Source organism: Carcharhinus amblyrhynchos, chromosome 25 (assembly GCF_965287045.1).
Source record: "Carcharhinus amblyrhynchos chromosome 25, sCarAmb.v2.hapA, whole genome shotgun sequence".
Lineage (NCBI taxonomy): Eukaryota > Metazoa > Chordata > Chondrichthyes > Carcharhiniformes > Carcharhinidae > Carcharhinus > Carcharhinus amblyrhynchos.
In genome coordinates this window covers 14,212,339-14,224,539 of record NC_137348.1, presented here as the reverse complement: position 1 = coordinate 14,224,539, position 12,201 = coordinate 14,212,339, and the positions used below count along the sequence as shown (strand labels likewise).

Sequence of the window (12,201 nt, the reverse complement as noted above, 5' to 3'; positions counted from 1 at the left end):
TCTGAATTGGATTTTAATTGGGATTAAAGTGCCAAAAGGTACAAAAAAATTACACAGCTGGTTGAGCGTGAATAACACAAGAGACCAGGAGATGGTACAGCACAGTGAGGATTAAAGGATGGCAGAGTGGACAAGACAGTGACTTACATAAATGAGGTTATTCATTTTGGTAGCAAAAACAAGACAGCAGATTACTACCTGAATGGTTGTAAATTGGGAGAGGGGAGTGTGTAGCAGGACCTGGGTGTCCTTGTGTACCAGTGGTTGAAGGCAAATGGTATGTTGGCCTTTTTCGTGAGAGGTTGAGTACAGAAGCAATAATACAGGGCCTTGGTGGAACCACACCTAGAATATTGTGTGCGGTTTTGGTCTCCTTTTCTGAGGAAGGATGTTCTTGCTCGAGGAAGTGCAGTGAAAGTTTACCAGATTGATTCCAGGAGTGGCAGGACTGATGTATGAGGCGAAAGCACGTAGGTTAGGAGTGTTTTTGCTGGAGTTCAGATGAACGGGGGGGATGCTCTCGATGATGGGCATGTCATCCAGGGGTCACAGTCTGAGGATTCAGCGTAGACCATTTAAGATGGAGGTGAGGAGACATTTCTTCACCCAAAAAAAGTGGTGAGCCTGTGGAATTCATTACCACAGGAAGTGGTTGATGCCAAAACATCGAACACATTCAAGAGGCAGCTAGATAAAGCACCTACGGCAAATGGGATCAAAGGTTACGGGGAGAAAGCAGGATTAGGCTGAGTTGGACAGCCACGATTGTGATGCAGGCTCGAAGGGACGAATGGTTTCCTGCTGTTCCTATCTTCTATGTGATGGTGGGGACAGAATAATAGAATCCCTACAGTGCAGGAGGCCGCCATTTGGCGCATCGAGCCCATGCTGACCATAATTCCACCAAGGCCTTATCCTCATAGCTCCACATATTTATCCTCCTAGTCCCCAAAACTAAAGAAAATTAGCATGGCCAATCTATTTAACCTGCACATCTTTTGGATTGTTGGAGGAAATCCAAGCAGATACGGGGAGAGTGGGCAAACTCCACACACACACCCGCATGAGCGGCCGAACTGAACCCAGATCCCTGGCGACATGAGGCAGCAGTGCTAACCATTGTGTCACCAAATTGCCCAGAATGAAAAGTTAACTGAAGACTAATGGATGATCTATGAACAACGTGACACAAAATAGGCTAAATAAGCTAAATGCATGGTGTAGCACTAATTTACATTTATGCTAAAAGAAAAATAGTCAAACAAGAAAATATTTGTTAGAATCAATGTTTAAAAACTGAATGATGGCAGAGTCAAATTACATAAAAATCTACCCTTCACTTCTAATTATACACAAATTTCCCATTATTTTAACTGAAGACTACTAATTTTACTTTAACTAAGGGCAAAAAATGCACAGGTTTTGCAGATATTTTACACCTTTTCCATATTTCACTTAATTCCTAGAAAATAAAATATTCAAACTTATTTGGAGGTAATTCCTTCTAAGCAAAAGTACAGAAGTCTTAAATACCCCTTCAATACAGGAACTGTTCCTATCTTCTATGCTCCTGCTCCTACGTTTCTATGTTTTACATGTATCCCAGTTCAACCAATTACTGATAGTTCTTGCAAAAATTGAAAGAGAGCATCTTGAGAGATTCAGCACTGGAATTTCAGAATTTGACAACGCAACTCCAATGCTCATTTCAGCCAGCAACTCATATCCCTGCAAAGCAGACTTTTTTGCAGCATAAATGATATCAGGACGGTTGGAACCACAGATTAAAGCAAATTAGTTTGGACGCAACTGGCGAATTAGCATGTCAGGAACTTTGATCATAATCCCAACATTAAAATCATAAAGTGTAGCCTTTAGTACATGCCTACAGCATTTCACAGAATTCCAGTCACATTTAGTTGACACAAGGGAGACCATTCTGCCCATCATGTTTACAGTGGCTCTCTGAAAAGCAATCCATAATCCCATTCCCCAGCTTGATTCCCATAGTGCTTAAATTCTTCTTTCAAGTGCCCAATCTTCTTTTGCAATCATTGTCATTTCCATACTCACGTAAAGCAGGTCACTATCACTCACGTGTGTAAAATAAGTTCTTCCCCACATCCCCCTGCATTACCTGTGATAAATCTTATAATGTGTCCCCGATGTCTTGTACCATCGATACATGTTCAGAGTGGCTTGTGATCAGAGTGGCTTGTCCACTTTGGTAAGAATAATGGTGGGAAGGACTATTACTAACATGGCGAAAAACTGCAGCATGCGACGGTGCAGAGGGACCTCGGGGTCCTTGTGCATGAGTCGCAAAAACCCAGCCTGCAGGTGCAGCAGGTGGTCAGGAAGGCTAATGGGATGATGGCCTTCATAGCGAGGGGGACTGAATATAAAAGTAGGGAGGTCTTGCTGCAACTGTACAGGGCACTGGTGAGGCCGCAGCTGGAGTACCGTGTGCAGTTTTGGTCGCTGTACTTACGCAAGGATATTTTGGCCTTGGAGGGAGTGCAGAGGAGGTTTACTAGGCTGATACCGGAGTTGAGGGGGTTGAACTATGAGGAGAGGCTGAATAAACTAGGCTTGTACTCATTACAGTTTAGAAGAATGAGGGGAGATCTCATTGAGACATAAGATGATGAATGGGATGGATAGGATAGAGGTGGAGAGGCTCTTCCCGCTCAGAACGGACAGTAGGACTAGAGGGCACAGCCTCAAGATAAAGAGGGGACGGTTTAGAACAGAGTTGAGGAGGAAATTCTTCACTCAAAGGGTGGTGAATCTCTGGAATTCTCTGCCCGTTGAAGTGGTGGAGACTGCCTCGCTAAATATATTTAAGACGTGGGTTGATAGGTTTTTGATAGGCAAGGGGATTAAGGGTTATGGGGAGAGGGCGGGAAGGTGGAACTGAGCCACGACAGATCAGTCATGATCTTATTGAACGGCGGGGCAGGCTCGAGGGGCTAGATGACCTACTCCTACCCCTATTTCTTATGTTCAAAGTTCCTGACATGCTAAATAGCCAGCTATTTCCAAACCAAAGGAGAGTGGTTAACAAAGCAAATGTGACCTTTGACTTCATAGATAGTGTACTGAATACTAAACAGGGAAGTAACTTGTACCTTTTTAATAAAAATGCCCCAGCTAGTGCATTGCATCCAGTTCTGGTCATTACACTAAGAAAGACCTAATGGTTTTGAGGATGCAAAGGAAATTTGCTAGAAACGTATGGGGTAAGGGATTTTGGTTGCAAGGTTGGATTAGAGCAGGTGAGATTTTTTCCCCTTGGAGCAAAGGGGATTGCTGGAAGATTTGATCAAGGTGTACAAGATTATTACAGATTAGATAAAAGATGGGGATAAAGTTTGTTTCCCTTGTGGGGACCATGAATTGGATTCAATTTGAATTGGTTTTTGGAATAGGCAAGGAAATGGATTTAGGTCTGTCCAGTTCACTCTGTGGATGTGCCAGTGTTGGACTGGGGTAAACACAGTGTAAAAATTTATTTGATAAATTCTAACCGATTTATTTGATAAATCGGTTGGACTAAAACCTGGTGTTGTCAGACTTTTTACCCAGTTCACTCTACGCATTGGCTTTGTAACTAAGAATGGAATAAAATGTTCTGATCTACGCGGGCTCATTAATTAACTCAAAAACGTCTCCCGAATGCCTTCTCAATATTGTTTCTAAATCCTTTATCCAGAGAATCTCAAGTAGTAAGTCCAAGGAGAGTCAAAATATCAACAAGAGAAATTTAAATAGATTAGCTATGTTTTTCAGTTAGGATAGTTGCTTACATGTCTACAGATTTTCCACACTAACCACATTTACTCAAACCAACAAAACAGGGAGGAATTGCATTTGACTTTGCCATATGTCACTGGTTACAATGGAACTTGGTGATGACAAATATAAAAACCTTACAGTGCAGAAGAGGTCATTTGGCCCACTGAGTCTGCATTGACAACAATCCCACTTAAGCCCACATATTTATCCTACTAACCTACCCAACCCAGGACACCAAGGGACAATTTAGCATTGTTAATCCTAAACCCACAAAAAAGAACTTGCTAGTGTCAGAATAAGATAAATCAGTTGGTCTGTAACTGTCAGCAAGAACAGAACTACATGTTTACTATCACAGTATTTAAAAAAATGCTTTAAACAGGCATGCTAAATGTAAATAAACAATTCTATTCCTCAAATTTAGGAACTGTTTTGTGATGTAAAATTAAATTTCCAGAGTTACAAGTTTGAGAAGCAGTTGACTTGCAGGAAAAGTTAAGTATTTTCCTCCTCCATCTCTTGTCCCTTCTTGTTATTTTCTAATGCCATCTCACCTCTGCACTTCAGAATGACAGAAAATTATTTGTCTATATGCTAAGTGAATCATAGAAACCCTACAGTGCAGAAAGAGGCCATTTGGCCAATGGAGTCTGCACTGACCACAATCCCACTCAGTCCCTAACCCCACATACCTACATATTTATCCGCTAATCTCTAACCTATGCATCTCAGGACACTAAGTGCAATTTTAGCACAGCCAATCAACCTAACCTGCACAGCTTTGAACCGTGGGAGGAAACCTACGCAGACACATGGAGAATGTGCAAACACCGCACAGACAGTGATCCAAGCTGGGAATTGAACACAGGTCCCTGGAGCTGTGAAGCAGCAGTCCTAACCACTATGCTACCAAGTCACCCCTGCAATTTTGTTCAGCTCATACACATCTGCATCCCAACAAAAAGGGTACAGAACAAATCCCAGATGATTTTTCCCTTCCAGAGCCTAGGAAAATCTTAATTATGCAATTGAAAAAAAACAGATAAGCCCTCTCTGGTTGGCATGAAACAGACTCAAGTCAGTTAGCACTCAGGATTCCAAGCACCACATTTTTGCCAACTGAATACAGGCATTAATCACATTAGTACGGATAAGCAATTTGGCATTCAAACTTGACTAATTCAGTAAATTACTTGCAGGAGATCGTCTTAAAAACTTTTAAATTTATGTCCCAAAGTAATGAATGCAGAATTTTCCATTTAAATTTGTTTCCAAAAATAAACTAGCATACATCAGTTGTTTCTTTAATCTTAATCAAATTGTCAGACAAAACAATGTTTTTCATACTACATGTAAAATTATGAAGTCTGCTATTCAATTACAAAATCTAGATAACCCAATCATTCAACATTCAAGAGTCCGATGACATGCCTACCTCCTAATGTAACATACTCATCCCTCCCTTCTATCAGCCATGGGAGCACTCCTACCTCAAGTGGGTTAAAAGACTCACTCCAGAATTGGAGCACGAAAATCAAGGCTGACGCTGCAGTAGAATGCTACACTGTCAAGAGGTGCCATCTTTCAGATGATATGTTAAACTGAAGCCCAAAGATCTCACTGCAGGATTCTGAAATTCAAGTTATCCCTGGAAACCTGGCCAACATTTATCCGTCAATCAACATTTCCAATGACAAATTATCTGGTCATGTCATACTGCTGCTTCTAGGGACTCGCTGTGTATAAATTAGCTACCAATTTTCCTATATTACAACTGTAACTGCACTATACTTCACTGACTGTAAAGCACTTTGGGGTATCCTGAAGACAGGCAAGCTGCTATATAAATCCAGTGCAAGTCCCTTCTCCTCAGCTTCCCCCCCCCCCCAAGCGCGCACGCACGCACAAAAAGAGACTCACTTATCAAGAATTGGATAATAACTTTGGATACAGGCTGGAGTTTACAACCAATAACTTGCACCAAATTCAGCACCAGAAAAACTTTACATTTGATTAATTTTAACATGTCTATTCAGGGTATTAAGATTTTTTAAAAGCAGCATTATTGGAAAATAGTAAGTGATCTATTCCTTTGTAGGTCAAGGAGCTTTGTTACTAGGTAGAAATGTAACTAATGGAGAGAGGTTTTTTTTGATGAAGATGGAGGCTGGAATGCTGGCCAGAAGAACACACAGATTGCAAAAACATGGATCAGTATTTGAGAAGATGGGTAAGCCAAGTTACAGAGAATACAATGGAAATGGAAGCTAATAGGATGCTGAGACTGCAAACACAGTCATGTTCTATCCAATAGCACAATACAGGAAGATGATGGTATCTGTGGTTAGGGTGCAAAGTTTGATGTTAAAAGCAATGCTTTTGGCTACCAGGATATTTAAATTCATCCAAACCTGGACGTTAAGAGTGGTCTAACTGTACAGAACCAAAATAGTAGTCAGGATAGAGAAAGGGGGACTTTAGCATATACATGAAATCTAACTTCATGTCTTCAGATTTGAAGGAGGAGGATAATACGAGGGACGGCAGGTTGAGAAGAGGGAAAGATAAAAACCATTGGTAATGATTCTCTGATTACAGTCAGTTAATCCCACTGAGCTGGTCAATAGACAGGCACTGGAGAAGGATTGGGTGTGCAACAGAGTTAAAGATAGAGAGGCAGAGATCAGAGCATTAAAAATTCTTTCCATATTTGAAATTTCATGTGAATTAGAACATTTTTTGAAGGATTGCTGGTACATGATAAAGCCGTGCACTCCCAAATCAGTTAGCGCTAGTCAACCAATTTAGCTCTGTAATATCCATTTGTCTTATGCGCACTCATACCTCAGCTAAGTCACAGTGCAATTATATTACAAACATATAAATTACTCGTTCTCAAAAAACTTTAAGGCAATTGCGAAAAAGAGGGAAGCCAGATTGTATGCAATAATGCAGGAATGTACAGAAGTGAAAATGTCACATTAGAGCCACAATATCACTGGAGACAACCGAGTTAAATACTTAATCAAAACATATGCTCCAATCTGCATTAGACTTTCCAAGTATATTAGATAGAATTAACCATTTTATACAAAACGATGATGGAAATCTCATGAGATGACAAAAAGAACACCTGATGGAAAAACATGTTTGACTGCATGTTTAAAAATTATAAGTTAAATGGAAAATAAAGCTATATCCAGCAGACTAATAAATTCAATTTGTAAAATCGCTTAAAATACTGTTCCCGAGCCAATTTCTGAGTTACAATAGAAATTTGTATCCAAAATTCAATTCTGACTGATTTTCTCCATTTTACTTGAAGCTTTGAAATATCAGAACAAAAATCAAATCCCTTGGTTACCATCTATTAAAAATCAAATCAGAGTGGTTACAACCTTAAATTCTAATCAATGGGTTCAAGTCACGTTTATTGCACAGTCACCTTACAAAAGCAATAATGATTCATCCTAAAGCCAACACACAATTCTATAAGATTAGCTGTTGTACATCCCATTGGAATGATGAAATGCTATATACTTGGTGGCCAGAGCTAACAAACTCTTTTTATAATACTTAAATCACTTTGCTGTTGCTACTGACGCCAATCCTCCAGCAACTACTTCTTTGCTGCTTAATCTGCACTTCGATAGTTGTCCATACATAGCAGTATTACTGAATACAAATATATGAGTCTGCTACCGTCCACTCATTTTCTTTACATTTTTTAATTCAGAATTTAAAAATTGCATTAAAGCTGTACAGATTCAATGTGAACACTCAATTCCTCAACCAACTCATCATGTGCAATGCCTTGAGATTCTTGGGTGTCAACAATTCAGACATATTCAGCCCAGCAGGAACATTCATCACATATACAATTCTTAAGCTACATAAATCAACATATGAAAGGAATGAGTTGCAAACCGAGAGACTAGCACAATTCCTCCAATCTGTTTTTCCAGAAATGCAAAATAGATAAGATTTCAAATTTGAAGAGTTAGATCCAATAAAACTCATGCACACATGAGCGTATTCAATTCTGGCATGCTTCATGCCAATGCTTTTCCATTTTGCACATGTAAAATTTTACTCTCTATTTGTACTGACAATCTTAAATGACATGTTAAAACATGACCCAATTTATTTGCTAAAAAATAGATGTTTGAAAAAAACTCTCAGCACTACAAAAGAGCGCACCACAACAGAAGGTTCTTCTGGGGGTAATGATTGCCTCTAGTGAAACATTCTGGAATGTCCCGAGGCACCCAACGTAAAGGAAAGTTCTTAACTTTTACTAAAGGAGATAAATATAGCAGCTCACATCAACCACCACAGGAACACATCTTAAAACAGAGCTCCATCTGACATTAATTTTATGGGATTTAGATACTCTTTTCAGACGCAAAGCAATCACAAAAAGACACTAAGCATCAACTACCTGCTAGTTATCTCAGTACCAATGCAGTCATGGAAATGTTTGTGGTGCAGACATTATTACTTGCCACCTAGAGAATATAGACAAGAGGAAACAGGAATGAAGTCCAAAACAGCGATCTCTAACCAAATGTGTCCAAATTATTTCCAGATATTAAATTTTACATTATGAGGCAGAGCAGTTCATGTACAGGATATACACTGTTTGTGGTGATCACAATTACTACAATACTAACTTCCTGCAACACACAAGAACAGAAGCCCAACTGTAAAACAATGACTAAGTGGGCTGATAGTTAAACTGGACTCCAAAAGTTCCCAGTTGGAATTCTGGTTCAATGATGCAAGAATTTATTACAAATTCAGTGCCTGAAGAGAAATTACCAGGTGGGAATTACCACTCAACTTCAGCTTCCAAGTTCCACCCAATTTCAAGCCTAACTGCAAGCAATAAAGTGGAATTAGCCATATTCCACACCCATTGATATATCTATTCCAAACTCTTGTAGAATTAGGATATGAGCTAAGTGCCAATACTAAATTAACATTGACCAACACATCAATCCGTTACCGATAGACAATCAGAACATTAGAACTCTTCAAATGCAGAGAATACATATTAACTAAAGAAAGACCAATGTCTCCCAAGATACTAACACCTCTTCTTTGAAAATAAAGCGACTAAATTCAAACCATACAACTTTGGCAGCATTTTCTCAAAAAAACCTCCAAGATTATGACCAAATATGAGACAAAGCTCACAAATACTCAAATCATACTTAAAAGCTTCTTAATTCGGAGTATTGGACTCCCACTATGCTGTTAACTCAATTTTTCTAAAATTGAGTATCAGGAGTCAATTGCACACTCTTCATTGCAGAATATCCTTTATCAGGAATTTGCGTGTCAGAGTGTGGCAACTAGAGGAATTTCACAGTAACTTCATTGCAGCATTAAAGCCTTACTTGTGACAAAGAAATAAACTTTAACTTACTTTAAGCTCGCTTCGACATCATATATACTAAAATAAGGAAGGCTAACATCTACAATTGACTTCTACCTCCCAGCATTAGATAACAAGGGAAATAATTTTTTTGTAAAACTGCTGACTGTCAAGGGAATCTGTGATTATGTTATGGAACATGTTGCTTTACAGACATGAAACTGCACATTGTAAGGTAAGTGTGATAGAATATCTTTCAGGCTCAGATTCTATAACACCAGACCTCAGTCCTAACCATGGAGCACAGGTCTTCTCTCTCTATTGGCTGCAAGGATCTAATGAGTCAGCTTGAACAACCTCAACCTGGTTTATTACGGACATAAGCCTGTCAACAAAAAAGAAAGCCCCCAATTTGATATCTCAGATTCCTAATTAGTATCACAGGATTGTTGGTCTGGAGAAATTTAAAAAAACCATGTCACACTGGTAGCAAGTTTCTGACCTCTGGACTAAAGTATCCACTAGGCAGAGGCGAGAAAGATTTAGATCAGGGTCTTGTACACTTAAAGTGCTGAGTAAGATTGGAGAAGCTGGGGCTCTTATCCTAAAAAAGGCCGAGAGGAGATTTGACAGATGTTCAAAATCACTGGGGCTTCTGGGAAGAGTGGATAGGAGAAATTCATCTCATCTATAGAAAGGTCAAGAACCACAGGACACCACAGTCATAGAATCCTGTGGTGCAGGAAGAGGCCATTCGGCCCAGAGTCTGCACCAGCCACAATCCCACCCAGGCCCTATCCCTTTAACCACATGCATTTATCCTAGCTGACACTAAGGGGCAATTCAGCACAGCCAATCCATCTAACCCGCACATCGCTGGACTGTGGGAGGAAACCCACACAGACATAAGGAGAATATGCAAACTTCGCACGGACAGGAATTGAACCCGGGTCCGTGGCGCTGTAAGGCAGCAGTGGTGACTACCGTGCTGCTCAGGACCCAGTTTAAGAAAAAGGGCAGAAGAACCAAAGGGAACACTAAGCATTAACATTTTTCCTCCCATTTTAAATCCAGTAAGGATCTGGAATTAACTGAGTGCAGTGAAGGCGGATTCAACTGTGGCTTTCAAAAGTGAATTAGACAATTATCTGAAGGGAAAACATTTGCAAGGCTAAGGGAAAAGGTGGGTGGAGTGACACAAGGCAAGTGGCTCGAATAGCTTCCTGCACAATTGTAATAATTCTTTGATTCTACTGACTCCTACATCAGCACTTTTTATTCAACTCTGCCCAAAAGCAAGTTCACTCTTTCAACTCGTATTGCCCACACAATTAAAGCTATTCTAAACTTACAACTTTGTTAAATGCAAAACCACATCAGAAAGTTATACAATGCTAGTCATTCTCAATTTCCTTCTTTAAAAAAGTTATGTTCTAGCAAACTCAATTTCGTTAATTTAAATAAAACCTGCATTCTGACAGGCCAACATAAAATAACACAACGTATTATTTAACTCAACGTGCACAAAAAGACATTTGATTCAGTACTGCAGACAAGGAGAAATATCATTACTATGCACATCTGTGTGAAGAGTCATTTATGATCATAAGTGAATCAGTTGTTACCCAGATGAATATCAGAATTATCCTGGCCACTGCAAACGAATGTCATGAGAAATCTGCTGTACCGAGTCATCTAAAAGCCTGGCACTACAAAAAGGCGAAAGACAACCGAACAGTTTGGTGTCAATGGGCTTGCAGACGCACTAATCTGGGGATAGTGCGTGTGTGCGCAAATACCGAGGCTCCAATTTAAAAAAAATACAACTCAGAAGTTGAGGTTGTGGGTTTCGGGCGGGCACCAAGAGCTTATTATTCATGCGAGAGGCTCTTCCCATCCCCACCCCGAGCAGACATCAGTTCCGCCACGAATATCAGTTGGATAATGCGGCCAAAGAAGCCAACCGAATTGCTGTATTATTTAGGGGGGGGGGGGGGGGGGAGAGTTTTGAGAGGATGGAATGATAACCAGGCCTCTCAGCCTTTCACTATCGCCTCTTAAAAAGGCCAGGTTTATGTTTTCATTTAATCTAAATAAAAACAGAGGCCAAAACAAAAAGGGTGTTTAAAATGAATAGAGGAGACGGGCACCGAGATTGAGGGGACAGGAAAGGGGAGCGGCTCCCTCTTCTTCCTCCTCCTCCTCCTCTTGCTCTGACTGCGGTGTGACTGAGCAAGGCAGGGCCGGGGATTGAGCCGGGCCTTCCGGGGACGGGGGAAGGAATCCAGCTACCGCTTCCAAACACAAGGCAGAAACACACACAACAAAAGGCCGCTGAGGAGGAGCCGGAGCCGGAGCCGAGGCTTCCTTCACCCTCCTCCCCGCGGCTAATCCCCGCAAACCCCCATCGCCTTACCGTCTTCTGCAAATTTAAAAAAAAACCACAACACACACACACAACCTCCTCCGCCGCTGCCGATCTTTATCCGATTCCTTTCGCCAATTTCCCTCCCCCGGCACTCACACCCCCCCCCAAAAAAAACAAAACAAAATCACTTCTGAAAAGTCTTCCCTTCCCCGCGACTTCCAAGATGGCGCCTCCTTCCGACGGGGTTTCCTGCAGCTGGTCACAGGGCCGGGTCAGGGGTCAACGCCGTCATCAATGCTTCAGGGGAGGAGGTTCTTATGCAGGGCAGCCAGGCTGGGAGATCTCCCTCTCGTTGCAACTGAGCAGAGAGCTCTCCCCTTCCCCATTGCAACTGGGCTGGGAGCTCTCCCCTTCCCCATTGCAACTGGGCAGGGAGCTCTCCCCTTCCCCATTGCAACTGGGCTGGGAGCTCTCCCCTTCCCCATTGCAACTGGGCTGGGAGCTCTCCCCTTCCCCATTGCAACTGGGCTGGGAGCTCTCCCCTTCCCCATTGCAACTGGGCTGGGAGCTCTCCCCTTCCCCATTGCAACTGGGCAGGGAGCTCTCCCCCTCAATGCAACCAGGCTGGGAGTCTCTCCCTCACTGCCACTGGGCA

At 41.4% G+C, this 12,201-nt stretch overlaps 1 protein-coding gene across 4 annotated transcripts in view; it reads right to left on the bottom strand.

Moving 5' to 3' along the window:
* Positions 1 to 11,815, bottom strand: part of LOC145358087 (ras-related protein Rab-14) — a 37,794-nt gene extending 25,979 nt beyond the window's left edge. Inside the window, exon 1 of one of the 4 annotated variants that reach the window (XM_080211759.1) lies at positions 11,735 to 11,815. The gene's annotated coding sequence lies outside the window, so the exon portion shown is untranslated. The other 3 variants (XM_080211760.1, XM_080211758.1, XM_080211761.1) reach the window with 3 other exon arrangements.
* Between the last annotated feature and the right edge of the window lie 386 nt (positions 11,816 to 12,201).